Genomic DNA, 25,978 nt, shown 5'->3' with positions numbered 1-25,978 from the left:
ATGGGTGCTAGAAATAAAAGACTGGATGTTTACTGGATCCTAATAATGTGCTTTTCTGGAGAAAATGGATCCATGTAAGGGATCAAGGCCAAAGTCTCAGTTTCCTTTTGACTTGGGATTTGCTCACTAAATTGAGCTTGCATACACACTGTGCTGATTTGGTGCCTCCCATTTGCCAGCTCCATTCATAAACCTGCCTATACCTCTGCCTGCTCTCTTCCAAAATCAGAAACTGGATTTTGATATCCTGTCCATGTTCTTCTGCTCAGTCTCTGGTTTCAGCTTTTGATGGTCTCATTGTGCTAACTTGGCAGAGCTGGCATAATTGTTCTCTTTCCCCTTTGCTCCCCATCCTTGTCCTCCTTTGTTTCCGAGTTGGCATCTCACAAAGCATTCACTGAACTTTCTCAAAGCTGCCTCTCTCACAGCTACAGTTCTTTTCAGAATACCCAGGGGGTCAGGAATATGTTTACAATCTACACTAGCCCTGCCCAAGTGCAACCTTCTGAGCAGCCTAGAGGACTCCCTTCCAGGTTTACTCAAATCTTTCAAGAGAGGAGAGTTGCCTCTTCTCACAATGAAGCACATTTCTTCTTCTAAACCTCTGGAAGCCCCTCTCCTGACTCATGAGAACATCAAAAGTTGAAAGCAGAGGGTGAGCAGAAGAACATGGTCCAGGCACGTGTGGCATATCATCAATGAGTGTGACCTACCACAGAGGCATGACACCCCTCTTATAAGTCATCCTCAGTAAGTGAAGAGCTACTTTTTCCATTTTGTAGGTGATTAAGTCCTGATCTTAATATCGCATCACTATGTTATTTTCCCCCAATTCTCTCCCAGATGTAGTTTGGTTGTCAAAAGTCTCAGGACTTCTCTAAAAGCTGAGCTTTCAAAGGATGTGTCTATTTAATACCTGTTTCTTAATGATTTTACAATTTTTACCACTACCTCCCTGCTTGGGATAATTTCCCCACTGCATTTCCTTTTTCCTGAAAGTCCACTTTCCCACTTCCCATCTCTCTTGAGAGTTCACACTGCATTGGTAACTCCTGGCTTCTTTTTTTATTCACTCTGAATAATATGATACCTCTTTGGCAAACACTCCTAAAATGTTGCTAACCTCTGCTGAATAGTTTGCAAAATGTGATCTCACCGAAAAGAAAAGAAAGGAGAGACAAAAGCTTCACTTGCATTTTACGTTGGATTCCACAATACCTGACACTTTCCTTTCTGGATAGCAACTGCTTTGATTGGGCTAAGTCCATTGAGAATCTTTCGGAAGTTATGCATTTTGAGTTCTCTCTAAGCCTGTTTCCTCTACTGTAAACTAGTCACTTTGAGTGTGAGTTTAAATGAGATGTTTCATGTAAAGTACAGCTATTGCACGGCATTAAGTTCTCAAGAAATGCTGATTATTATTGATTGCTCCCCTAAGGACAAACGGCCTGCTCTCCTTCAGTGGAGGCCTCAAAGTACCCCTGACTGTTTGGCATCATCTGAAACTCTCTAAAAGCCATAAACTAAATTCTAAGCCCTGAAGTGACAACTGGGGGTTGACACAGGGTGTGACATCAGGCTGGGTCTGTTTTCAAAGACTGATAGAAAAATGACCTGGGGTAGCTTCCAGAAGTTAGGTCAGGAGAGACTTTTACATCTTCCTTTCTGGTGATGGGGCTCCTGTTAACCTTGTGAGAGCCTCTGGTTCAGGTGGCGTCAGCAGATTTGTCAGGGGCACGTTGGAGGCTTGGGAGAATCAGCAGTTTTGCTTCACCAGGGTTTCTCTGAGAGCCTGCTTTTGGCTCATTTCATCTGAGTTCACCGGAACAGGATCATTTCAAGGAAACAGCAATTTAGACTCTTGAGTTTCTCATGGCCTTTGGACTAAATCATAAATCAACTTCTGCTCACTTGAAACGGAGCCTCCACCAACATTTTCCAGAAACTTCAGAAGAGTGTAGCAGACACTGATTAGGCCTGTGAAATTTCCAGACAGGTTGTTAGTTTCCTGCTTCTCTTTTCTCATTTAATACAGGTTAGTGAAGGCTGAGAATAACGAGGCCCTTTATATATCTGTATTTCAGAAGTGAGAAAACTGAGGTTTGGGGAAATGAATTAACTCACTTAAAATTTTAAAAATCTGTTAATGCGGTGGTCAGACCACAACTCAGATCACTTAGCTTGTCTTCCATTCTTTCAGTAAATACTAATGTTGCATATTATGTATCAGGTACAAGGACTTGGGAGACTGATTGGCGAGAATGGAAAAACCAGAATTTAAAAACTTATAATAGAGACATATGGTTAAATAATCCCTATTTGATAAAAATAACAGAGTGAGTACTGGATGAAAATTTTAAGGTTGTTGGGTCAAGTAGGTTAGTTCAGGCATGGCGTCTTGTGGACAGAAGACAGGAAGGAAATGACAGGATGGTCAGGTGCACACAAATGGACAGCATGACTAATCTCTTCTTAATGAATTGTGACAATTTAATGACAGGTAATTTTTATTTTCTTAATATTTCCTTCAGGTAACATGGGAATCAGCTCAGGCGATTGATAGTCACTGCCCTTACCAAATGCCTGTCTGTTACTATGGTTCCTCTTCTGGTTCACCTACCAGCTGCCTAGTAGCTAAAAGGTTAGTATCTGGCACAGGAGGAAACGTCCAGGACCTCTTTCTGTGCTAAAAGTAGCATCTTGTGGGAACATTACATTTTAGTATACTATTTTAATATGTATTTTCTTTATGCTGCTTTAAGTCCCTTGTAGGATAGGGTTGTATACTAATAGATAAAAAAATATTTTGTCCAATTATTTCAAATTATTTCATGTAGATTATAGCTTTACTGTAAAATATAGAAACATTAGAGCCTATTATAATCATCATCATGTCAAAAGATAAAGAAGATTTCCATTACACAAATTTGGCATTTAGTTACTGTTCCTTTAACAATTACTTGAACAGCCAGCCACCCTACTTTCTGCCAATTCCCTCCCCCCTATTTAACTAATAATAAGGACCAAAGACTTGGAAATATTCATTGTATAGATTACGCTCTAGATATCATCTATGATTGAAATATAATTTAATTTAAGCAGAAAACATCAGACTCTTTTTATTTCAGACTCTATCTATGCATTATCAAAGACAGATTCTAAGCACATTGTTTTTAGGGAATTTGCAATGATACAGGGGTGGGGAATCTTTTCTCTGCCAAGAGCCATTTGGATATTTATAACATCATCCTTGCTCTATACAAAATTATCAACTTAAAAATTTGCCTGCTATATTTGGTCAAACATTTAATTAACTCACTCCTAATGCCTTTGCAGAGCCAGACCAAATGATTTCTCAGGCCTTATATAGCCCGTGGGCTGGACATTCCCCCACCTTGATAGAAGGATACAACTATCATCTTTTTTTGTGGCTCTCAAACTTGAGTGGGCACCCAAATCACCTGGAGGCCTATTAAAACAAAGATTGCGGCTCCCCATCCCCAGAGTTTCTTATCAATAGGTTTGGAATGGGCCCTAAGAATTAGTGTATTTTCAATCAGAGATACAGAAACTGCTGGTCCTGGGACAAAACTTTGAGAGCCATTGGTTTACAGAAACATCACTGCTAGGTGAGTTCCTTGATAGGAAATGGAAAAATCAAGTGGACCTTGAAAGGTGGAGTCTTTATTGTGGGATAGTCTTCAGACTTCTTTACTGAGGTTTTAGCCAAAGTCCAAAGTTCAGAGGAATGGTAATAAGTCTAAGGGAATCTGGACAATTCTGGTCCAAGTGAAGCTGGACTTCAGTGTAGGGAAATCTAGAGGTTTAAACTGTTATCAGAGGTCAGATGTGGAAGGTGGTCACGTGTGCAACTTGGGAGAGCTGGGGAATTTGGCACTCCTTGTTGAACACCACCACCATCTGTAACACCAAAATCTTCTGGTTTCCCCTTTGGCTACACCTGGAATGTTGCCTTCTCGATCTTGTTTTGGGTTTATTCCCTAAATATAAGTGTTCCATGGTTTAACTCATCAGTCATTCTTATTTACTTTCATGTATTCAATTATCACCTACCAGTAACCTCACTCTTCAACTTCAGAACAGTTTTTTCTAAATTCTTCAAATATATTTTCTTTAGGCACCAAAACTTTTATGTATCCAATAATTAAAATGTTTAACCCTCAATGTATCTTAGTTAATGGTCAGTTTATTTACCAAATTGCTCAAGCAAAAATGCTAGGCATCCTTCTGGATTCTGTCCTCTCCATCCTTCTGTACCATCCACCAATTCTCCAGACCCTGATAACTCAACAACTTAATTATCTCCTGCCTCTGTCTCCTCTTCTCCAATTCCACGACCATACCTAGCATCTAGGCCAGGGGTGGGCAAACTTTTTGACTCGAGGGCCACAATGGGTTCTTAAACTGGACTGGAGGGCTGGAACAAAAGCATGGATGGAGTGTTTGTGTGAACTAATATAAATTCAAAGTAAACATCATTACATAAAAGGGTACAGTCTTTTTTTTTTTAGTTTTATTCATTTCAAACGGGCCGGATCCGGCCCGCGGGCCGTAGTTTGCCCCTGGCTGATCTAGGCCCTTCTCAGTGCCTTCCTAGACTACTGAAATAACCTCTCAGCTTCTTGAGTCACCCCACCACTCTGTCTTCTATAACAGGCACACAACTGCTATTTCTATTATAAAAACACTAGAGGCCCAGTGCACAAAATTCATGCACAGATAGGGTTCCTAGGCCTGGCCGGTGATCAGGGCCAATCTGTGGGGTGACTGGTGGGGTGATTGGGGCCCTTGTTTGCACCCATCTTTGCTGGCTTGGTACTGCCTGCTTGCCAGCCCTGCCCCCTCATGCCATCACCAGCTGGGCCTGTGGACTGGAGGCAGCTCCTGTGTTGAGCATTTGCCCCCTGGTGGTCAGTGCACATTGTAGCAACTGGTCATTCCACTGGTCATTCTGCCTTTTGGTTGATTTGCACATTAGGGTTTTATATAGATAGATACTGACAGTTGTCAGAGGGGAGTAGTGTTGGGGGATTGGATGGAAGATGATGAAGGGAGTAAGCAAATATATATATAATGGATATAGACAACAATGTGATGATAGCCAGAGAGAAAGTGGGTGAGGGATAAGTGGATGTGGGCAAAGGTGGGGAGAATGGGGACTTTGCTTAGGGCAATGGGCACATGATGGGTGTGCAGATGATGTTGACTTATATACTGGAACCCTGTATGGTTTTGTGACCCCAATGTGACCCCAGTAAATTCAATAAAAAACACACATCCTTTTCATTTTTTATCTCAAAAATTGTTCCATAACTCCTTCATGATAACCCCAAAATTCCTTAGAAAGGCATCCAAGACCTTGCATGACATAAACCCAAACTATTTTACCAACATCCTCTTCCTCACTCGCCTAAATTTCAGTCATAATGAACTAACATTGTTGCCGAATTTGCCATATTTTTCCATTCTACTGGCTTTGACTAGTTGATTTTTCTGCATGGAATGTCTTTCTTACCCTTATCTGCCCCATAAATCTTATTTTCCCTTTCATATCCAGCTGGCTTATCATTGCCTCTATGAGCATTTCCTTAACTATGTTATGTTGACTTGGTTATTCTCCCTTCTGTGGTTTCTTGGCAAATCAGAAGTGGCTTCACTATCCTTTATGAACGCCTGTAGAGCACTGTCCACAGCTATTCTGTCCCCAGCATCTAGTATAGTATCTGGCCCAGAGTAGACGTCAATAAATGTTGAAGGAATGCTTTCAACTTCATGTTCCAAGAAGTACAAGCCAAAGGGATGTCAATATAATGCCACGGTAATTCTTTGTGTAAGAGACAATTCAATATATAATTTTCACATTTTTCAGTAGCATAAAATAAGCAATGCTTGGGCATTACCTAGGAAATGTATTCAATTTTCTTCTTGTCTGGATCATTTCCAACATGTATTGGTGTCAACTAGTCCTCTTGTCTATAATCCTCCTCTTGGAATAAGATGTTCATTTCATACTTTTATTGCATGCTTGTCATGAGTTGTAAGCCCTATAAAAGAAGCTCCCTGCATTTATCATAAAAAATGGAAGCTGTGATTAGGAAATTTGCATATGCACGCAGATAGACCCCAAGCAGGTAACCACCACCAAGAGGCAAAGTTGAGGATCTGAAGAGCATTTTGGTGTGAAAGGGAAACAGACATTTCCATCTTATAGATAGGTAGGTGGGCTCCTAGCAAACAAGGGCCACTATGAAGAACCATGGAAGATCCTGTTCTGGAACTAGGTACTTATCTATAGGTAAACTTCCAAACAAACCTACCAGCTTTGTGCATGACCTCTAACAAGGTAAAGACATTCTTCATATTACCAGTACAATGAACTTTCTCAGGCATTAGATGCCTGTTACCAAAGGCTTAAAAGGTGGCCAAGCAAGAGGGAATAAAGTATTTTATGACTATATTGAGCCTAGGGGTCAACATTAGAATAAATGAGTGAAATTTATTGGGAGATAAGATTTGGGGCTCAAGTTAGGAAGATTTTTCTGAAAACTAAATCAATTAAACTCTGCTCAGTTAGGATGCTCCCATGATTGACAATCAGCCCAGATGGTGATTTGCCATGGATAATGTAAGGATGACTTATATTTGGGAGGAATAAAAAGGGGGTGACCTGGGGTTTTAGGAGGCAGGTCATGCTGTACAACCCTGATCTCCTTACCCCATTTCTTTGCTTTCAGAAAAAATGTCACTTCCTGAAAAAAAAAATAGGATGGCTATTGACCATTCTTTGGGTAACCGCCATTTTGAATCATGAGCTACTATGGCAAGTCTTCCCCTTTCTCTTATATAAGGCTTTGTGTGGGTGTTACAGGGATGAGCCTCTTGTAAGAATTCTCCAGGCAGAGATTTGAGGGAGGCGGATTCAAATAGCAGCAGAAATGTTCAGTTTTGTTCTGATTTTCATGGCTTGTTGCACAGCCATTCACATGTTTCTTTGTATAAGCAATATAATAACCAGCTTTCAAAAGGACAGACAGCATAATGAATGGATGGTAAAACATGCTCATAAAAACAGTAGAGTGTGTCTAGAAGTGTGTGTTATCTGCTTTTGGTTTACTGTGCACCCTGTTTTGCATTTTCACATCACTTTCAAGTTTTCTATTAAAAATAAGCATTTAATGGTCATGCAATTAATTTTAATTTTTATTTTTCCCCCCAAGGTGATAAAAAAGTATGTGTGTGTGTGGGGGGGGGGGAGCATTTAATAGTCGTGGCAGAACATTGATATTATAGCCATAGAGTTCATTACAGGGTAATTAATGCATGTGAAGTATCTTGTAAATATTATGTGGTAATAGCTCTAAATAAATACACACTACAGTTGGAAAGATCTGCTCCACCCCTGCCACAGGGAATGAGATGTTCCTAATTAATGCCTTTAGAAGAGGAGCCTGTGTCACCTTGAATAGTCTTGGGAAATTACAGCTTTAGTTTGTGAAAGGCAACAGTGAATGGTTAATTATGGAAATTTGACATGCCCGGTGCCTATCCCACCTGGGCTAAGTGGGTTGGACAGGCCCACCTGGCTTGCTCTCTTCCTCAGCAGCCTTTGTTAGAAAGCAGGATACACAGCTGTAGTTGTATTGCTGGGAGTCATTCCAATCCCAAGAAGAATGGGAGGACTTGCTGGCAAGTGCTGGTCCTCCTTGGACTCTTTACTGAGCTCCTTAAGGCAGGACCTGGGGCTGTCTGGTAAATAAGAAGCACTGCTATTGATGGTATTTATAGGTGGGGGTGTAAATTATATTTCCAGTTTGACCTTCTGCTTGGTTTGCAGATGAGTTTGCAGATGGTCTCTTCCAGGTGTTGGTGTGTGGAGCTTGAGATCTCTTAGCACTTGGCTGCAGTTATCATAATCAGGACTCTAAGTGTCTCCATGGTCATTTTCCCAGAGACTTTCAGAGGGTAGGAAGTGACAGAAAGGTTCTTGCTTCTCTGATTCATTTCTTTTTTCAAGTCAGCTGGGCTCAGGCTGATGGGTCATAGACCAAGGTCATGGCATCGTAATAGACCTAAGGGTAAAAGTTTTAGCATAAATAAACTCTTGTTTATACCTAATCACTTCTGCACAGTACATAGTGACGCCCCTTTTCCAAATGTGTTCATGTCTTGACTTGCCCAACTATGACTTCTCCACGCACAGGTCTCTAACAGTACAGTAATCAGTGGTAATCACCAATACAGTTTACGTATTGGAGATCAGATTATCACTATGGAGTGGGCTTTCAAATGCCCTGGAAAGGCTTTTCTCTCCTTTCAAATAATACCTCCCCTAAACCTCTCATCTGGCACTTGGAATTCCTAAAGAAGGAAACCAAGCCTTCACACCCTCAATGAGAGAGGTGGTTTCCAATGTGAACCTCTGGAGTTGAGATTCACACTTACGCAAATGCAGACAGGAAACACATTCTTTAGTCAGAGTCCAACAGTAATGAGATCCCGAAGGCTTGAGATTCTGGGAAGAATGATTCTTAGACTAGGGAATAGAAACCTGCTGGTATGGCTGACAGGACCCAAGAAAAACTTGACCCACTTCAAGTTGAGGAAGTCCAAGTGCTATGACATCATGGACATGGATATTCACTTCGCTGGTAACTCTAGCAAGAAATGGTGGTGAATTCTCTGAATACCAATATCAACAGAGAAACCAAATGAGGATATTGAACTCATAGTGTAAGTTGCAGGCAGTCTCTACTAAAAGTCTGGGTAGAAGTATAGTGCAAGGAGATAATCCTTGTACAGTACTTAGGGCAGAGCCTGGTAAAAGTGAACATTCAATACATACTGGTGTTGGCATGATTAAGGAATGTGCCCTCTTCTTCCAGCATGGTAGTGATGCTAGAGAAAGTCACACCTCTTGTTCTGATGGAAACATAAAGGAACCCTCATGGAGATAGGCAAGGGCAGATATTTTTGAGTATTGTTAAAGAAAAATCATTCTGATACTTGTTTAAAATGGCAAGAAAGACTTTATTTAAAACGATTGCAATAAAGGAGAGATTGACCTCAACTCCAAATACAACAGGGACAAATGGGGATGTATAAACAATGGGCTGGGTGTGGGAGTAGCTGGAAAATTATTAGGAAGAACTTAGTTAGGTGTCAAGAGTGAACATCTTATGCTGCGGGTGTGATTTTTATGAATAATACAAATTAAAGTGACCAGTCTCTGAGTCCACTGAGATGGCATCATCCAGTGATATGGGCAGGTACCTGCCAAGATGGGTCTGCACATAGGATCTGTGCTCAAGGCAAGAGGCTTCATAGCACCTTCTCCCACACAAACCTCTTTTCTTGATCTCTGGCCTCAATAAAGAAAGCATACCATTCCACAGTGTGCATTTGCATCCCCTCCCACTCAGCTACTCATACCTACAATTGAATTGCCAGGCAATCTGAACCCCTGCTGATTCTCCACAATTCAGGCAAAGCACATGGGAGCCCTTTCAAGAGCCAGACATGCTACAATCAAGCCACTCCACGCACAGGTCTCTAATAGTACAGTAATCAGTGGTAATCACCCATACAGTTTATGTACAGGAGGGCCTAATAAGATTCATGCCTCTGTGGTGAATACATTTTCATTTATAGGACTAAATGCAGGCATACATTACCTGTTTAATTAAAAACAAAATTCTCCAGCTAACAATTTGTTCCCTCTCCTGGGTATATGCTATATACATTACCGATGTTTCCTTTAAATCTACTGATTACATATTCCTCAAGTAATGTGTCATTGTGTGTGACTGCCTACCATTTGCTCCTGGTTTCTCTTTATTGGGAAATCAGGGCCCTGGTATGTTCCCTGTGTGCAAATAAGTGATAGAGGTTCAGATAGGTAGACTGGTGCTGACTCCTTGGAAGTGTATATGTGTACAGAGGTTGCCAGAGGCAGTAGCTTCCAGAGCAAGCCAGAACAATCACTGATGGCTCACTATTTGCAGGAGCCTTTTAATAACTCTTTCTTCTTTATCTGTTTCTCCTCTTTTTTGCCTCATCCTGGGTGCACATAGCTGCCAATGTGGGTAAGTTTGGAAGGGTTCTCTCATCTAAGGAGAACAGGTCCCTCAAATGAATGGATAACTTATTGTCAGTCTTGTTGAACCCCATGCACATTAGAAGATGGACCGGGGTTAAAGGAAGTACATTGAAAGCAGGGTCAGGTGAAGAAGGTGACATCACCAGACATGCTCCTCCATGTTTTCAGGGCTGTCAAGTGCACTGTGTTTCTGATCTTGGATTCTTTCACTTCACGTATGCTGCCATTCATTTATTTGGGTTATGAGGATGAGCGAGATAACTTCTACCGTCCAGGTGGCAGTTAGAGGAAGAAGACTAAAAGGAATAGTCAAGTAATTTAGTGAATTTTCTACAAACAAGATTGAAGAAAATTTAATTTAAAACAATTATTGAAGTACAAGATACAGTTAATTCAGCATGGAGCATGGGGCAAAATCAGATGAGGGACATGAAATGGAGGCAGGAACGGTGAGCAATTAGGAAAATGGATTTTGGAATAAAAGAGGCCAAGATGTAAATCTAACCTTTACTGTTTTCTTGTTTTTTAATTTTGTTATTTGTTTGTTTGCTTTTAGCAGTTTCTTAACTTCTCTTAGCTTCTATTTGCATCTATAAACTATAAACAACAAGCCTGTGGCAAATACAATATTTTGAAGTATTAACTGAGGTATATCTCTTGGCCTTTCCCCTTCCCCCCACCAAAATTTACATTTTCCTGGACTCTTGGTCCTTCTCCATTTAATTGGTGTCCAGAGTTAATAGAGCAGGCCTAACTACTGTGGCCTGCTTACAAAGCTGGCCCTTGGCTGTCATTTGGTAACTTGTATTTGGGGAGGTTCCTACACCCTCACCGTAGAATGGCTCACTGTTCCTACATTATTTGTCCAACAATGTGGTTTATGCTGAATGTCTACCTTATATCTGAGAGTCTGGGATGTTGAAGCATGCAAGGCAGAGAGTGCCTACATGACCAACCCCCAAGAAACTTCAGGTGCTGAATCTCTAATGAACTCCCATGATAGAAAACACTTCACATGTTGTGCCAACACACTGTTGTGGAATTAAGCATATCCTGTGTGACTCCAATGGGAGGGAACTCCCATAAACTTGCTCCTGATTTCCTTGGACTTCACCCCATGCACCTTTTGCTTTGTATAGACACTTTTATTATAATAAACTAGAGGCCCGGTGCACAAGAATTTGTGCACTCGGGGGGTGGAGGGGGGGTTCCTCAGCCCGGCCTGTGCCCTCTCACAGTCTGGGACCCCTCAGGAGATAACGACCTGCTGGCTTAGGCCTGCTCCTGGGTGGCAGAGGGCACGCCCAATCCCTAGGTGCAGCCCCTGGTCGGGCTCAGAGCAGGGCTAATTGGGGACTTGGGGCGCCACCCCCTGTCATGCACAGAGCAGGGCGGATTGGGAGGTTGCGATGCAACCCTCAGTCACGCTTAGGGTAGGGCCAATTGAGGGGTTGGGGCACCGCCCCCTGTCACACTCAAGGCAGGGTCGATGGGGAGGTTGCGGCGCCACCCCCTGTCACGCACAGAGCAGGGCCAATCAGGGGGTTGGGGCGCTGCCCCCTGTCACTCACAGAGCAGGGCCCATCAGGGGGGTTGGGGCTCAGTACCCTGTCACACACAGAGCAGGGCCCATCAGGGGGTTGGGCGCTGCCCCTTGTCATGCACAGAGCAGGGCCCATCAGGGGGTTGGGGAGCTCCCCCCTGTCATGCACAGAGCAGGGCTGATCAAGGGGTTGAGGAGCTCCCCCCTGTCACGCACAGAGCAGGGCTGATAGGGGAGTTAGGGCACCGCCCCCTGTCACACACAGAGCAGGGCGGATCAGGGGGTTGGGGCGCTGCCCTCTATCACCCACAGAGCAGGGCCGATCAGGGGGTTGGGGCGCCGCCACTGTCACACTCAGGGCAGGGCCGATGGGGAGGTTATGGCTCTACCCTGTCACACACAGAGCAGGGCCTGTGGGGCGGGGGGGGGGGTTGGGGCACCGCCCCCTGTCACACACAGAGCTGCAGGGCGATCAGGGGGTTTGGGCCCTGCCCCCTGTCACGCTGATCCGGTGCCAGGAGGCCTCGTGGCTCCGCTGATCCCGGTGCTGGGAGGCATATTGCCCTTTTACTATATAGGATAGAGGCCTGGGGGCTGGCTGGTTTTCCCTGAAGGGTGTCCTGGATCAGGGTGGGGGTCCCCATTGGGGTGCCTGGCCAGTCTGGGTGAGGGGCTAAGGGTTGCTTTCAGGCTGGCGGTTGTTGACTGAAGCTCCCAACCTCTCCTTTTTTTTTTTTTTTTTATTCTGGGCCAGCTTTAGCTCTGGCTCTAGCTCTGAGGCTTCCACTGCTGATTGCGTTCTATAATCGAAACAATGTATAACTCCAGCTCTGAGATCCCGGCTGGCTGAAAGTGGTTTCTGGGGTTTTGTTTAGCTTCTATCTTTGTTACAAAGTTTCTTAGAGTTGCAGCTCAGAGGCCGGCAAGTCAGGCGGGGAACGTTGGAGTCTGCAGTCACTGGAGCAAGCAAGCCTCATGTTCGCTTCCAGCTGCCTGGCTGCCGGCCACCATCTTGGCTGACAGTTAATTTGCATAAGGATATGCTGATTAGCCAATGGGAAGGGTAGCGGTCGTACGCTAATTACCATGTTTCTCTTTTATTAGTGTAGATCATAGCCATTAGTATGACTATATGCTGAGTCCTATCAATGCTCCTAGCAAAGCAGTGAGCCTGGAGATGGTCTTAGGGACCCTTTCCCCCAGAGTCAGCTAGAATATCCTTCACTTATTTGCTCTGAGAAGGGGTGGCACAGCAAATATCAACTGTCAACTATTGGCTTCTGAGTCTCAAAAGTCTAGGCTGAGAGGAGCAGGTGCATTAGATGACAAACATTCATGATCAGCCCAGATTAATAATCAAACGTATTTCTAGAAAAAAGGCAGAGAATAATGGAAGGGAAGAGTAGACACTGAGATTAGAGTCCCTGAGAATGACCCTCATTTCCTGCCCTCCCTCCAATTGAGCCCTTGGTTGCAGGCAATGAGAAAACACGTACAGTTCGGGAGATCTGGAAATAAAGGGACCTGGGCAACCCTTCATAGAACCTGAGGAGATGCCAAAACCCAGGATGGGCTTGGGAGAATGGGAGCTTATGCAATCTGGCCTGATGCAGTCTGCACTGACAAAGCCTTGTGTGTGGACTGGTGACTGAAAATAACCAAAAGAAGTGACTCCTTAATTGGATACCAGTTGGAACAGATGGCAGAGGTTCCACCCCCACCCCAGGCTATCTGCTAATGCTTTGGTACCAAGCAAGCCCCTCACAGCAATCATAGTCCTGGGGAAGCAGAAAAGACACCGTAATCAGAAAATTTGTGTCTGTGCACAGCTGAGTTTGTAGCCTACAAGTTGTTGCTACTACAACACTCACTCAGTAGGTTATTTTGAATAGTATGCAAGCCTAAGTAACTAAAAACAAAACCTGGTGCATTGTAAACACAACAAGTGTTTACCGTTATTCTTTACATTAAAGAAAGGATTCAATGAACTTCAGCAAATGGTAGCTGTTACAACATGATGGCAAACCATAGTGTTGCTGACCTTTCCAGGTCAGGGACCCAAAAGAAGGTCCTTCTGCCCAGTGCTGTTCATGCCAATACAATGGACTGAGTTCAGTAAAGCAGAGCAGAAAGTTTATTCTTTGATCAAGGAATGGAGAAGGGTGAGCTTATGCTCCTAGGCCTCCAAGGAGCCTTCTGTATTTATAGGCAGTGGGGTGGAGTGATAAAGTTATTGTAGGCATGCGTGTTTATTCTGCTGTTGCACTCAGCCATTTTGCACATGGTCCTTTTTGCACAGGATGCCCCATTGCCATCTTGGTTTTTGCACTTGGCACCTTGGTCTTTTGCTCTGCACTTTGGTCTGTGTGCTTGGCCCTCCTCATTTTAGAGCCCAGAATCCTTTTCAGTTCTTGTAAGCAGCATAACTTGTGACATAATTTAGATATTGAGAAACGTTAGCATCTTTTGGATGATAACTCATTGATAGTATAATTGTGCACATGTGCTACATGGAATTTCAGTGTCCTAGGCAGCCAATGGAAGGGAGAACCTGATTAGCTTAAACATTGACTGGGTTCATTAACAAGTTTCACTGCAATGTCAAAGCTGTTCCTGATACTAATAAGTGAAAGACATTTCTCAAAAAGATCCTCTTGAAGGTAGCCCTGTTCAAAAATACGACTTCTTATGAACATACTAGGGGCCCAGTGCATGAAATTCATGCATGGAGGGGGTGTCCCTCAGCCCAGCCAGCACCCTCTCCAATCTGGGACCCCTTGGGGGATGTCCGACTGCCGGTTGGGATCTGGCCTAAACCGGCAGTTGGACATCCCTCTCTCAATCCAGGATTGCTAGCTCCTAATCACTCGCTTGCCTGCCTTCCTGATTGCCCCTAACTGCTTCTGCCTGCCAGCCTGATTGCCCCCTAACCGCTCCCTTGCTGGCCTGATTGATGCCAAACTGCTCCCCTGCTGGCCTCATTGCACCCAACTACCCTCCCCTGCAGGCCTGGTTGCCCCCAACTGGCCTCTCCTGCCAGCCCAATTGCCCCCAACTGCCCTCCCCTGCTGGCTTGTTCACCTCCAACTGCCCTCCCCTGCTGGCCTGATCGCCCACAACTGCCCTCCCCTGCCGGCCATCTTGTGGTGGCCATCTTGTGGTGGCCATCTTGTGACGACGTGAGGGCAGCCATCTTGTGGTGGCTATCTTGTGATGATGTCGCACAAGGGCATCATGCCACCTAGGCTTTTATTATATAAGATATATCATTAGGAAACTCTTCATTGTGTCACTTGTTAGGTTCTCTTAGACCTACCAATCTTATAGACAGCAAAATGTATGTCACTGATCTGGGAAGTAGGGGTGTGAGTGGATGACAGAAAAGAAAACTAGCATTTACCCCTCTGATGATAAGCTCTGTAGTAAAATTATGCTGAAGATCATGGGAGAACAAAATGAGGTATTTAGCTTAGGCTGGGAGAGTGAGAGAGTTAGGAAGGGCTTCCTAGAGAGGGTAGCTAAGTTGTGAGGGGTAAATGGGTATTATCAAGGTAGATGACTCACAGGAGAGGAAGGAATAGGAAATTGAGCAGTTGCTGCAGAGGTGACCATTCATTTATTGACTTAATATCTACTGAGTGCCAGGCATGTGCTGATTTCTAGTGATCTAGAGGTGAAGAAGACGAATTCAATTTCAAATATCTCCAAATAAAAGGAGAGAGTTAGTCCTGCTCAGAGATGATGGGGCAGGATCCTTTGGGGAGGAAGGGAGGTAGAGAGACAGTGATAGACAGGATCCAGAACACAGAAAGCCTTGAGTGCTGGACTAAGGACTTTGATTAAAAAGGGGCCACTGGAAGAGAGTGGCAGAGTGTGCATTTTAAAGAGTTCACTTTGGCATCTATGTATTGAATGACTTCATGAGGGACAGGACTGAAGTTGGTGAAGAGTTACAGGGTCTGGTCAATGGACACACTCATCGTGAAAAGGGGTCATATTCTAGAATGTTTAAAAGTTAGATTTGGCATTGTTGCTAGATAGGATGGGTATAAGAAAACGAGAGGCTTTAGGTTTATTTACTGAATTATGGTTTGGATGGTCAACTGCATAGATGGGGTTGTTGTTGATGAAGATGAGAACACATGATCTGGTTTGGGGAAAAATGATGAGTTCAAAAGGCATTAACTATATTGAGTTCCAGGTATCTCTGGGATGTGGTAAGGCCAGCATAGGTGTGGAGCTCGGGTAAATGGTTCAGGCTGGCAGATATAGAAAGGGAAGCATTCGGAGTATATCAGGAAGGTGAGCTTTACAAAATGGTTAAGCGCTGCCAGGTCTTGAACCCACACCACTCAGAATTGATCTTTTATCTACCACTTACTCACTTTATGGCTTTGGACAAAATATGAATCTCTCCGTGCCTCTCAGTTTTCTCAGTTTATAAAATGAGATATTGTTGGTAAATATGTACTTCTCAGGTTGGGGGTTAATGCACAAAAAGCTTTTATAACAGTATCTCACTATCATCAGAGATAAGTAAAGAAAGAGGTGAGCAAGAGATCAAATATGAACATTGGGAGTATCTTAGTCCTTAACACGTGGGTGAAGGAAGGGGCAACCTAGACTGTGAACAAGTGGCCATCAAAGAGATAATGAAAACCTGGGAGAGGGTATCACAGAAGCTAAGGAGTGAGAGAAAAATAAGAAGATTAAGGAAGCAAAAATAGCGCCAGATATCTCAGACCTGAATAGCACATGCTTATTGATTCACTGTACAAATATTCATTAACATCCAAGATCCTGGCACTGACCAAATAGACAAAAATCCCAGCCCTCATGGAGCTCACATTCTCATCAAGGGATGCAAATGATAGAATAGAAAAGTGAATTGCATAATATGTTAGAAGTTGGTAAGGACTATAGAGACAAATAAATCAGGAGAGGGGGATGAGAATGCCCAGGAGTGAAGCAACTTGCTATTTTAAATTGCAGTAGGTTGGTATTATAAATTGAGGGGTTAGAGAAGGTATTCCTGAAAAGGTGGTATTTGAGCAAACTATTAGCGACCTTAGGTTGTAGCTGTATTAGAGTAAATGAAAGAGAAAGACTTGAAAGCAGAAAGTGCAAAATGCTATTTCAAAAACTGGACTCTAGAGAAAGAAAGAGCGATATTGAACTGTAGCTGGAGAGAGACTCAAGATTTAAGAAGAATTTGTACTTCAGCATGAAAAGAGGTTAGCGCATTTATTAAAATCCCCATTTTAGAGATGAAAAAATTAGCAGGGAGATGAAATGACTTTCTTAAATATTCATTGAGATAGGAAGTGATAGAGCCAGAATACAAAGCCAGGTCTGTAGGATACCAAAGCCTGTTAAATTCAAGTGCACAATCACACCTGTTAATGTCTAAAAATGTATCCCTTTTAACCTCAGCTGAGGTGTGAATGTCATTCCACATCTTTCTCAAAGTCTGTTCAGCTACCTCTCTCATTCCCAAGTGGATACTCAACATCTGCACCTTTTTCTTCAAAATGATTTGTAGGGCTGTTGGAGGGCATGAATACAGAGTTAAGGAATTCGAATATGTTGTCAAGAGAGTGTTTAAAGAAATGGCCCCTTGAGTGTGGGCAGCATAGAGACAGTAGCACAGCCATATGCATATGGAGGCAGTACAGGTCTCACTTGCAGTCAAGCTTGATCAAGGGCTTCTTAGAAGGGTTGGTATTAAATTGGACCATAAGGCATAGGAAGGATATTGCTGAAAGGAAATGATTAGGTAGCTCTTTGCACTGAAGGAGAAGTTTTGAGCAATGATGCAAAGGTATTAAACACTAAATTGGCACTTAAATTGTGCATAAAGCTATTTTAGTTGTTCCTATTCTATTTAAATTTCTCTAAAGCTTTCTTCCATTCATCATTTTGCTACACCTCCATATTTAGCATCTCTAATTTCTTTTCTTTTCCTTATTTGAGACGTGAAACTTGTCTCCTACATCTTACCTAGCCTATATCTTTAAATGTGAGGGGATTTCTATTTCTTCCAGCTTCAACCAGAATTAGTAAGAAGTGCCCCCAGAACTTCATTGGAATGAATGGTACAAGCCCATCTCTCCATCTGTCTGTTGGATCACATATGCAGACATAGCCTCTTTTCATTTGAACTTCATATAAATACATCATCCTTTATCTAAATAGAAGAGTACTGAAAAAAAACCACCTCATTAGACTAACTTAAAAAGATAAGTATAGAATTTATTTTGTTTTCCACCTTTGTAATTATTTCTTGTTTTCTGTGTTTGTAATTATGTTTTTTTAACGAAAGCATTCTTAATTGATCAGTTTTAAAGAATATATTTTTATTCCCAATCATAAAAGATAAAGAAACCAGAGTACCAATATTACCTTTTGACTTCTTTTTGCTTTTGTTTTTAGTTAATTATATAATTTCTAAGTTGTGATTGTTTATAAAATTTTGGATGCTTTATACTTAGTCCTGCATTAAATTGGAGTCAGTGTTTAACTCCAGTATTTTTGCCAACATTTCATTATTACTCATTTCTTGGCTGAAGTTTATCCTGTGACATCTTATTCAAGAAAGGCTCTTACTACCTAAGCTCTTGTAGGACCAAAGGTATTAATGTTTTAAATATTTGAGTGACAGTTTGGCTGGATATGAAATTATTAAATTATACTATGTTGATATTGCTCAAGTGTTTTCTAGTGATGAATGATGGTATGGAATGATAGGAGGCCAGATTTTTTTTTCATTTTATAAGAGAAATTTGGTATATTTTTGTTTGTCTTTGCTTCTTTAACTTTGAAGCCTGGTAACTTTATTGTCTTATTTATACTGGTTTTATATAAAGTTTTTCCAGGGACAGTGCATCATTTTACTAGATAAATTCAGGTGTTTCATTTACTACAGCTTTTCTTGAATTATTCCTTTAAATATATTTTATGCTCTTTTGTTTAGTTCCCTTCTCTCGGGCACCAGTACATTAATGGTGAGAAGCAATGAAGTCACTTAGTAGCTATATGACCTTAGGCAAGTTGCCTAATCTCTCAGTGCCTCAATTTCCTCGTCTGAAGTGTGGAATACTAAACCTCAGAATGTGGTTGCAAAGATTAAATGTGTTAATACATGTGAAGTGTCCAGAACTCTGCCTGGCATGTATTATGTACTGTTAGCGCTCTCTCTCTCTCTCTGTCTCTCTGTCTCTCTCTCTCTCTCTCTCTCTCTCTCCTGACTTCCATGGCAATCATTTTCTATTTCATCCAATGGTAAATACTTTAGACCTAAATCCAAAGCTGAGGGTTAGTTAACAGGATGTCCATTCTTGGTGGCCCCTCCTTATTTGAGACGTGAAACTTGTCTCCTACATCTTACCTAGCCTATATCTTTAAATGTGAGGGGAATAATTAATAAATAGATTCATTATTTTTCTTTCTTTTGGCTTAATATGTATTTTTAGAAAAATTTTTCTATGTGACCCCCAATATTCATCCATCCTATAATTGCCAAACATTCTTTCCAGTTCAATCAACCAAAAGAATTTATTGAGTACCTACTGTGGGCCTATTATTATATTAGGTACTATTAAAAGATAAATTGAGGCATATTAAAATATTTAAGAACTTATTTGAGCACAAATTGGTTCAAATAAGGTAGCATCTTATCTAGCAGATGGAAAGGAGTTCTGAAGAGCTGCACAAAATGACAGACTTACCAGGCAGAAGGGAACAGGAACAAGGAAGCTGTACCAGGCAAAAAAGTGGGTTGGTTATTGCAAGCTCACTTTCCTTTAGGGGCTGACAGAGGTCTAACAGGCAGATTACCTAAGGAGTGATGATCAAGTGATTCCTGATTGACTGGCTTAAGATTCCATTTCTAGGAGAATAAAACTGTAGTTAAGTCCCAGTTTGGTGACATGGGTAGGTGACATGGGGCTTAGCATAAGTGACTAAGAGCCACAGAGGAGTCAGGAATGAGTCAGGATAGAGTTCAAGGATTGGTATTATCCTTGTCTCATAGTTCTTTGCGCAGACACTGAAGGAAAATTCCTCTGGACAGATGGATGGAAAGGGAACCAACGCAGAAATAAACAGTGCTTGTCATCTGCAGTCTGGTTTGTAAGGATTGTTTTTGAGATGACAAGCCTGAGCTGATGACTTCTAGTAATTGAGGCAATACTTCAAGTGATATACGCATATTCCTACTTGATAGATCTTCCTCTCTAACTAGCCATCATCCTATTTTATAATGTTATCATATTTTTAATTATAGTGTACATGCTTGTTTACAGCTACTTGCTATATATCCAGAGTGACAGTACAGCAAATTAGTTTTTACCCATTGCCTCTGACTGTTCTTTGCTTCAAACCGAACCATAAATACTATACCTGAGAAAGGCTGTTCAGATTACTTGTCATGCTGGCGTGTGACCACAATAGAAATGCCCTAAGGCAGAGTGTCTTGGGAGCTGACCTACAGAAGCCCTGGGAGGGGAAATGTCTACATCCACACAGCAGCATCCCACACTAACACACGCTCACAGGGTTGACTGCCTGCTCAACTACTTGGAAAGGAATTCCTTCTTCTGTGTCTTCATTGACTGTTGTGGAGGTTGGGGTAGGTAGAGTGAAAGGCAGTTATGAAGCCAATAACTAAGAAAATGAAAGTAAAAAAAGTACCCAGCAGGATGGCTGGTGGATAGCAGATTTCAGGAAATGGGGATATCCCTTTTTCCTTCTGCATTGACAGAAAGAAACACCACCAGGATATTGAAATGCCTTGCCTGGAATGCATGTTAGTGCAGCCAGAGTCTATGTTATACACTCAGCGGGGTAGAAATCTAATTTCAATTCTCTGATTCTTCCAACTGTGGCTTCACTGTGTTAGGAACTGGACTCCTTCCTGTTCCACTGGGGCCAAGGCCCACTTTACAGCATCATTTATAATTATAAGAGCTATTTGAATTTATTGAGTATGTTTTATGAGCCAGATGAAGTGCCAAGTGCTTTATATAAAACATGTCATGTAATCCTTATAGGAGTCTGTGTGGCTGAGACTGGGATGTGTTGAGTCTTTTGCTCTAGGTCACCTGTGGGACCTGGATGAGAACCCACATGGGTATGGCTCCAAATCCCATGCCTCTAACCACATATTACTCTTCCTGGTCTGGTTTTATTTTCATGTCATAGGGTTTCTGCCTAGAGATTGCCTTTCTATCCCTCAACGATAGTGTTGCTTTTCTATTACCAATAACCCATGGCTCCATCCTCAGCATTTGCAGTTTTTTGCTTCTCTAGCATCCAAATGCTCCAGGGCTGGCATGGGGGAGAGGGCACAAGCAAAGGGTGCCATGTAGCTCGTGTGCTACTGAGAGGTGGCAGAAGGCTACCTTATGACAGCCAAGCACACTGGGATGATGCAACTTAGTAAAAGCATGAAAAAGAGAAACAGAGATTATAGCAATAATAAAACTGGATGTCTGGAGATCATCATTGGAGAAGGGTAAATATTGGTTTCTGTCTTGGAAAAAGGAGACAGAATGAAGAGACAAAACTATGTCCAGCGAAGGATGTTAAAAGCCACTGTGGTTCAGTAGGGTTGGTTATGGGGAAATCAGGAGGGATATCAGAAGCAAACGTGGGCAGCCTATTAGTGCTGGTGAATATTGGGGTTTTGGCTTGGACTACTTTTATAGGACTAGGAATATCCCCACTCATAAATGTGACAGTTTTAGGGACCCTCTCAGGACCTTAAACTCATGTAACTGGAGGTCTGCATTATTGCCTTTCCTTGTCGAAAAGTTTGAGAGCAAGAGCCAAGTTCCATAGCCTTCCACAGAGTTTACAACTACCCTAGGTGCATAGTAGGTGTTTAATAAATACTTAATTTTATGTGGATAAAGAATAGCACCGATTCCATGCCCTCTACCTCCCTCAGAGGAAAAATATAATGTTCACACGGGAGCAGCAGGGCATCAAAGGGATGTTTGACATTTTAAGGGCTGATTTCAGATGCTCAGAGAAATCTGGTAATGCATTACTTCTCTGGCCCAGCAGTGTCTGTGATAGATTCACAGCAGGTCGCCTCCTGCAAAATTCTGCCATCACCTGGGGTATGCTAGTTGAGGGAAGCAGGTAGAAATTCCAACAGAAGTTCTGGCAGAAGAGAAGTGTGGAATACAGAAGCACTTGTTACTGAATCAAATCCCTGGACACAGACAGGAAGCCATTGAAGGAAGATGCTGATCAAATATAGCAGCATCCAAGCTCAGAGATGTAGAGAGCTGGAAAAGAGGCTTGCTCACACTCTTACAAAAGAAAACATCCCAAATACTGAAAATTAATTGCTTTTCTTGAACCCACCAGAATATAAAGGTTGCAGGGCAAACTACTAACCTGAACTCTGGAGAGAGATGGATGTCTTAGGAAGAAATAGGATGTGAGCATTTGCTTACCTGGGCAGATGTCACATAAATGGGTAAGAAGATTCAACTAGAAAATGTTCACAGCTTGATAAAACTTAGTTCAGGCTAGGGTGTGAATGGAACATGAGGGGCTTCTGTGGCAACAATGATCTATTTCTTGATGTGAGTACTGATTGCATGGTTGTTTGTTTTTCTTTGAGATATTTCATTGAGTTATGCATTTTGAATGCTTCATGTTTGTTTTATTTCACAATAATAATGTTATCAAAAAAGAGAAAGATAAAGAGAGAGAAAAAGAGAGAGAATGACAGATATAGAAAACTGGGGACAAAGATATACTCAGTAGCTTTTGAGGAAGTTTCCAGAAGTCCCACACAGCTATTCCTTTGGTTGGAGTCTCCAGAGCATTCTCCTGCAACCCATATTCTAACTTCATGACCACAGCCCCCTGTCCTTCCAGCTTACTGTCCTCTTCTCTCCCTGCACTTTCTTTTGGCCTGCGTTTCCCATTGCCCTCCACTTTCTGCAAGCCCCTTAGACCACTGGAGGCCTTGCTTCTTTCTTTAACCAGCCTGGACTATGACATCCATGTATGTTCTCCCTCATGAGCTGTTCTCTCCCAGGCCTTTCACAAACCTACAAACTTGGATCAAACCTTCAGTTGTGCTTCTCTACTTGTCCGGTCTCTGCAGTAGGTACCACTTGAACAAATATTTATTGGGGGCCTATTTTGTGCAGTTACTGTTCCAAATGTAATAGAAACAGTGGTGTCTGACTTGTGAGAGTGACTGTGCCTGGACACCCAGGCAGAAGCTGCAAGATTATGACGGAGCTTCACATAGGCCTCATTCTATGGGCCATGTAAGTCATTAAACGTAGTCTAGACTAAAGAGAAGGAAAGAATAGTCTCTTTTATTCATAGAAAAATGGCATGCACATGAAAGAGGGAATTGGTGGCATCCATCTTGGAGACAAGCTACTAGGACCACTGCACTAAACTTGGCCACACTGCTACACTGAACTGATGGCAGGTCCTCAAACACACAATTCTGTTTCATGCATCTAAGCTCCCGAACAGTTCAGTTCCTCTTTTTGGATTCTCTTTCACTTGTCTGTCAAATTCCTGATCATCTTTGAGACTAACTTTGTATACCACCTCTTCAAGAATAACCAACGGTTTACCTTTCCACCTTTGGACTACTGTTATAGGTAGAATTGTGTCTCCCCCACCCCATATGTTAAAGTATTAGCCCCCAACACCTGTGAATGTGACCTTTTTTGAAATGATCTTTATAGGTGTAATTGAGATAAAATTAGGTAATCGGAATCTGTCCTTTTTTTACATTTTCCCAGCTCTAGTGCTTGCATAATGTTTCTAAAGAACAAGGATATAACAAATGTTTGTGAATGAATATTAAACACACAGGTAAACACACCCACACATGCACACAAAGGCCACACTTCAGGGACTCTTCCTCCCATTGGTGTAGCCCTACAGGAGGTGTGTGTGCTATTTGGCTGATTCAGCGAGCTTAGTGCAGTTATGAAGATTTGTTTATATAGCACCCATTTTACACATTGTTTTCTGCATAACTTTGCTATCAAAACAAATAAAGAGCTTGGGCAGCTCTTTTCCCAAAGGAGAGAACCAACTTTTCCCCTTCTTTCTGCATATTCAGGACATGTCCAAGGTATTGTCTCATTGTCAGTCACCCCACCCGAAACTGGCTTTTCATTCTCCTGATAAAGGGCATCTGCCAGGTAAGAGGACTGAGGCTCTTTGTCACTCTTGGGCAATTGATGAAACCGTGGTCTGAAGCTTCAGTGTCGCTTACCTGGGGACAGATAAGCTGCAGGAGTCGTGCAGCTCATGGACATGGTGGCTCATCTGTGTTTACGATTTGAAGATGGCGGCATTGCTGGAAATATTATCTTGGTAGAGTTGTGCCAGGAAGCCCCTTCTGTGTTCCTAGTGTCTAATTGTCTGCAGTGCCACATTCTCTAGGAGGCTCACTTATTTTTACTATTGGATGCTCCACCCTTCTTTATTGTCCCAGTGGCCATCTTCCTTAATACTGATAAATTTTTTTAATATATATTTTATTGCTTTTTCACAGAGAGGAAGGGGAAGGAATAGAGAGTCAGAAACATCGATGAGAGAGAAACATCGATCAGCTGCCTCCTGCACGCCCCCCACTGGGGATGTGCCCGCAACCAAGGTACATGCCCTTGACTGGAACCAAACCTGGGACCCTACAGTCCACAGGCCGATGCTCTATCCACTGAGCCAAACCGGTTAGGGCATCTTCCTTAATATTAATAAACTACCTGGTTGGACCATTTCCTTTGGGACTGTGAGGCATTTGCTGCAGCAGCAACATCTTTTTTTTTTTTTTTTTTTTTTACCAAGCAGCAATGACTGCTTCAACCTTCCTTAATGATGCTCATGCCTTGAGCTAGCTCCATAGAAGCAGGGAGGGGCCAGCTATACTGAAACAGCTACTGCCTATAACTGGTCATTCTTGTGGCCAAAGGCATGAACCTGAATATGAGTGTGGCAGACTGCATTCATGCCACCAATCTTCATCCTTCTCTGTAGTCATGCCCTTTGCCATGTGACTTTCTAGTTTGTCCCATAAAGAGGCTGAATCTATTCCTGGCCGCTTGACTCCTGGTTTAAAGTTGAGCTTTACTTTGGCCAATAGAGCGCTGGCATACATGACACAAGAGGAGGCTTTTTAAAAGTGCCTGTGTATTGCACTTGGACTACTACAGCCCTGCCATGCCCACGAGAAGGCTATGCCCAGGCTAACCTGCTGGTCCCAGGAGGAAGGGGAGAGTCTTGAGAGCACAGCAAAGACGTTCCATTTGAGCCCAGCTAGATTAGCCACAGGTATCAGGGAGCTCAGCCTGCATGAGCCCACCCCTAGGTCACTCACAGGTTAGTGAGACTAGAGCAGTGGTCAGCAAACGCATTAGTCAGCAGAGCCAAATATCAACAGTACTTCTTCAAAAGAGACTCGCCTAGGCCGAAAACCAACTTCTGTGCATGGGCCACGAAGTTTCAATCGCACTGTACGTGCTCCCGCACGTGGTATTTTGTGGAAGAGCCACACTCAAGGGGCCAACAAGCCGCATGTGGCTTGCGAGCCGCAGTTTGCCGACCACGGGCTCTAGAGGATTGGTGTTTTAAGTCACTGTGTTTTGGAGTTGTTGGTTATATAGCACTATTGTGACTTGCTATGGACTGAATGTTTGTGACCCCCCCCCCCAAAAAAAAAATTCCTATGTTAAATCTTAGTCCCAATGTGATGATGTTAGGAGGTGGGGCTTTTAGGGGAAATTATGTCAGGAGGGTGGAGACTTCATGAGTGGGATGAGAGCTCATATAAAAGAGACCTCAGAGAGCTCCCTGATCCTTTCACTGTGTGAGGACACAGAAGACAGCCATCTATGAACCAAAAGTAGGCCTTCATCAGACACTGAATCTTCTGGAGCCTTGATCTTGGACTGCCAGCCTCCAGAACTGTGAGAAATAAATGTTGGTTGTTTTAAGCCATCTTGTACTCTGTTATAGTAGGTGGAATGGACTGAGACATAACCCTAGTTAACTGATACAATGAGGAATTTCAGAGCACGTAAGTGGTAAGATTGGGTCTGTAATTGGAGTGTCTGAAGTCTGTGGATCACCTTATGTCTGTCTGCCTGACCAAGGTTCCCTCAGCCTGGTTACTCTGGGCATAGCGTTCATCTCTATGGCCTTATGCTGATCTAATCCATCACCATCTCTCACCTGGATTTCCACAAGAGCCTCCTACCCAATCTAATCACTTCCCAGGCTTGCCCCCTTATGACATGCTTACTGCACAACAGCCAAAATGA

Source organism: Myotis yumanensis, unplaced genomic scaffold (genome assembly GCF_028538775.1).
Source record: "Myotis yumanensis isolate MYYU_CA2020_CCGP unplaced genomic scaffold, mMyoYum1.0.hap1 SCAF_4, whole genome shotgun sequence".
Classification (NCBI taxonomy): Eukaryota; Metazoa; Chordata; class Mammalia; order Chiroptera; family Vespertilionidae; genus Myotis; species Myotis yumanensis.
This window is presented reverse-complemented; position numbering follows the sequence as displayed.